The following is a 4,441-nucleotide window of genomic DNA, read 5'->3' on the forward strand; positions in this document are numbered from 1 at the left end:
TTATCCTTGCGCGGTTTAGATATTCTTTTTGTGACCTTGCACTAATCCAAGTGCCTAACCTTCGTTTTGGATTGCCCCCACAGATGTCATGCGAGCATCCAACTATGAGCAAGGCACTCTTTCTCAGTCTAAACTCATGCCCATTTTATTTGGCAGCGGAGTTGCGACCACTTGATTTATGCGTTGATCACGATTCCCACCTTTTGTTTTGGATTGCCCCCACAAATGTCATGCGGACATCCAACTACGATAGGATCTGATCTCAACGTTATGATTTTTTTTTCAAATGTCTAAAAGTAGCATCATCTGTGATCGCATCCTTCTTTGCGAAGGGTTGATTCCTCGATTGCGATAGGCTAGTCAAACTGGTCGCATGTTTTTGGGTTATCGTGTAGCTCCACCGCAATCGTTCACTACGATCGTTGTTAAAAATCAAGAGGGTAAAAAAACTGTGAAAGACAGAGTTGAAAATTCTAAAGTGTAGTGGTTGTACAAAAAAGGTAAAGTAAGTTCAAGAAAGAAAGATATCAAAAGGATACTAAAAAAAATGTGTCCTTGATGAGTTTTTGTCGCTTATCAACGTAGGGACTGCTTGTTTCTTCTTCAATCTGGATTTTTCAAGTCCATGGAGGTTTTCTCTCCTTTTCTTGATCCTCTGGGATCTTGATTGCCTCAATCTAAAGCTTCTTCCCATTAATGCTCATCATGATCTCTCCCTTGTGCACATCAATTCAAGCATTACCAGTCGATAGAAATGGTCGTCCCAATATGATGGGCGCATCTTCGTCCGCTTCATGATCTAGGATGATGAAGTCTACTGGTAGAATGAATTTATCAATTGAGACCAAGACATCCTTCAACTCTCCCTCAGGGTGTACTCGGGACCTCTTCGCAAGTTGGAGAGTCTCCGTCATGGGCGTTAGTTTTCCCACATTTAATTGTTTGAAAATTGAAAGTGGCATTAAATTTACACTCGCCCCAAGATCGCATAGTGCTTGACCGCTGTAAACCCCTGCAATTGAGCAGGGTATCGTGAAGCTTCCTAGGTTGCACATCTTCGGTGGAATTATAGTGTTTGATCTTTGCTTTACTGCCACCGTAGCGATCTTTCCTTCATCATCCTGCTTCTTTTTCAATCTTTTCGGGAATGGTGGTAGCTGTACTTCCTTTATTTTGTGTTCTAGAGGCTTGGAGGTAGACGCAACTTCTGATTTCATCGTCTCGGGCTCTTTTGATTCTTGTGTCAATGGGTTCTTGGATTCCATCGCATTCATATTAGTCCTGCTGGGCCCTCTCTCTTGTTCCGCTGTCGTATTTTCACTTAGCAAGGAGACTGCTAAGCATTTTTCCTTTCCTGTATTCCCCGGGTTACGAAGGAGCTCAGTTGAACTCGGCAATGTCCCTTGCAGTCTGTTTTTCAGTTCTCCCACAATTTGTCCTAATTGGATCTCTAGATTGCGGATGGAAGTCGCCTGGCTCTAGAGAAACGTCTCGTTCTTTTCAACGTACTGCTTTAATAGGATCTCCAGAGAGGAAGATGGCGGTGCTTATGAGTTGTTGGTTTGATGTTGCGGTTGACCGTTTATTCGCTAGAAAAATCCTGGCGACCTTTCTTTTTGCACCGTAGGTTGTTAATTTTGTTGTTGGGTATTTTTCCAAGCGAAGTTAGGGTGGTTTCTCCACCCGGGGTTGTATGTGTTAGATAAAGGATTGTTCTTTACGAAGTATACTGACTGCGGGTTCTTCGGACATTCTTCCATCGGATGTGATTCTCCACAAGTGGCACAACTCTTGCTTCTCTGATCAATTGCGTTGATATGCCCTCTTTGCATTCCAGGGCTGTTGATTGCGATGCCTTGTAACAGATTAATCATTGCATTCATTTGATTTTGTAGAGATGCGATGGCCCCGTTGTTTGCATCACCTTCTCGAATTTTTAGTCGTTGATCGCTCTCGCGCCAATTTTCGTGATTCTTCGAAATGCGATCAAGGATATTCTTTACCTTATCATAAGTTTTATCAAGCAGACCACTAGCTGCTGTCGCGTTGGCAGATGTCTGCGATGCAGGGTTCAAAGCATGATAAAATATCTCCATCTATAGACAGCCAGGTAATCCATTGTGCAGACAGTCTCGCACCAATCTCTTAAACCTCGCCCAGGCATCACTGAACAATTTATCAATTTCCTGTTCAAAATTTGTAATCAACTTCCTCCTTCTTGCGTTCTCTATATGAGGGAAGTATTTCTTCATGAACTTCTTTAGAACTTATTCCCACGACATTATCTCCCCTTGTTCAAGAGAATAGGCCTATTTCCTCACTTGATCGAATAATGAAAACGGGAACAGTGTTAGTCGAACTTCTTCAGTTGAGATATTTGGGAACACAAAAGTGTTACAGATTTCAATAAAACTCCAAAGATGGGTGTGCAGATCCTCGCCACGCCTTCCACCAAAATGTTTGGCTGTCTGAATCATCTGCAACATAACCGGCTTCATCTCAAACCTCGATCCATCCAAATCCGGCCTCATGATTCCTGGGGAGAAATCATAGAGGTTAGGTGACGCATAGTCCTGGATGGGTCTATTACGGTCGTTTGCTAGGAGAATGGGGTTTTCCATGATGTTGTTCGCGTTCGTAGCTCTTTCTTTTGGTTGTTCCGCCATTCTGGGATTTCTTTCTTGTTGTTGTCGCCGGTTGTCTCTCTATCTTCTTTGGAACGTTCTTTCAATCTCTGGGTCGTAGTTTGGCTCAGGAACGTTTCCTTCGCTCATGCGACACCTGCTTCTTCCCTTACCAAAGAAATGGTAATGCACAGAGGTCGAAAGCTGCAAGGCAAATAAAAAAGGTTTATTGTTAGCGCAATATGTACTGCCGTAGTCCTCAGCAACGGCGCCAAAAACTTGGTGAATTGTAAATGTGATGCAATAATGATGTGAAGTTGCGGTGATGTGTTATACATTGCACATGCAAGTTTTCTAGTAAGACCCAAGTATAAGCCTCACTAGGTTTCCTGAAAAGTCCAGGGTTGAACATAGGAACTCCTGAGTTAATATGCGACAGTAAATTTGATTCCTTTGCGGTGGTGAAAACAAATAGGTTGGATGGTGTTTTGATTAAGTATATTTCCTATGCGATGGAATTCGAATAAAAATTTGATGAAATCGAGAATTACAATGAGTATGCGATGAACGGGTTAAGAAGGGGTTTAGCTAACACTTCATAAGATTGCGTTCAAGTTATGCGATCATGCTACACACAAACAACAACATGTCATCTCTCAATGCAAATGCCATAATTCCTATTTCTAGGATGCATGTGATGTATACGAAAATTTCGATAGGACTTATGTCTAAGCCTCTATTCTTGTCTATGCGATGATGAATGATGCACACATACACAAGGTGACCGCATACTATCATATCCTATCTCTAGGGTGCATGCGATGCGTAATAGAAAACAGAACTTATGTCTAAGTTTTTATCTCTTGCTTTTGCGGTTCTAATCTGACTCTCTCAAGCCTAGATTCTAATCTGACTCTCTCAAGTCTAGATTCTTTCTTTAGACTACTCTCTCAAGTATCTCTAAAGGGTGAATGATGCATACATAAGACAAGATGATCGCATAAAGTGTAAATCTTAGGTCATGCTAGCTATGTACTTCTCAACCCATTTGAAAATTTAGCAACTCATGTGAAGTATGGAGAGATTGAACATAAGTTGAAATCAGATTTCCATTGTCTTATAAATTAAATGTAGAATACAAAATAGCAATAGAATGTAGAGATAAGAAGCTCGGTAGAAATGTCTTGCTTCCCGTGGCCTTTTACATTGTCTTTTCACTTTAACTCTACCTAAATGAATATTCTTGCTTTCGCAAATGTTGGCCCTCTCTCCTTTTGTAGCACTTCTCGACAGTCTTTCGAGCTGTTCGGGGATGATCTCTCGACGTCTTCTTCTCTTTGCTCAACTCTGTCTTCTAAGTATAAGTATGACTATGAACAGACTAACGACTCTCTATCTTGTATATCCTCTAACTAGTTAACCTCTTTTCTCTGGTGGCCTTCGGTATTTATAAAGCTCAAGGTGAAGCAACATTTCTTTCTAATGATTGCAATGATGGGCGGTCATTAAATCTTCTGCTTTGAAGCACTGATTAATGGTCGCCGAAAGTTGATTGTACTTGCTACAGTGTGTCTTTAACGGCTTGTCAACTAAATTTGGATTTGACTATCATCAACTTTTTATCCTATATCATGATTTATTATGTTGTCACCTTAATGCGCCGTCTTTATGCGGCCACCTTCTTGAGCAACTTCTCACGATCGCATACGATCGCAATCTTATAATGTGCGCGGACGCCTAATTCCTTGGATCGCAATTTTACTTGTGCCAACGCATTTTTCCTGCACAAAATAAGTAAATTAGCTATTTTTATGTGA

General features: G+C 41.2%; 1 non-coding gene across 1 annotated transcript; it reads left to right on the forward strand.

Moving 5' to 3' along the window:
* Nucleotides 1-2,112: 2,112 nt before the first annotated feature.
* Nucleotides 2,113-2,219, forward strand: LOC120087413. Its single transcript, XR_005484553.1, has one exon. It is a non-coding gene; the product is annotated as a small nucleolar RNA R71 (small nucleolar RNA).
* The last annotated feature ends 2,222 nt before the right edge of the window (nt 2,220-4,441 follow it).

This window comes from Benincasa hispida, chromosome 9 (assembly GCF_009727055.1).
Source record: "Benincasa hispida cultivar B227 chromosome 9, ASM972705v1, whole genome shotgun sequence".
Lineage (NCBI taxonomy): Eukaryota > Viridiplantae > Streptophyta > Magnoliopsida > Cucurbitales > Cucurbitaceae > Benincasa > Benincasa hispida.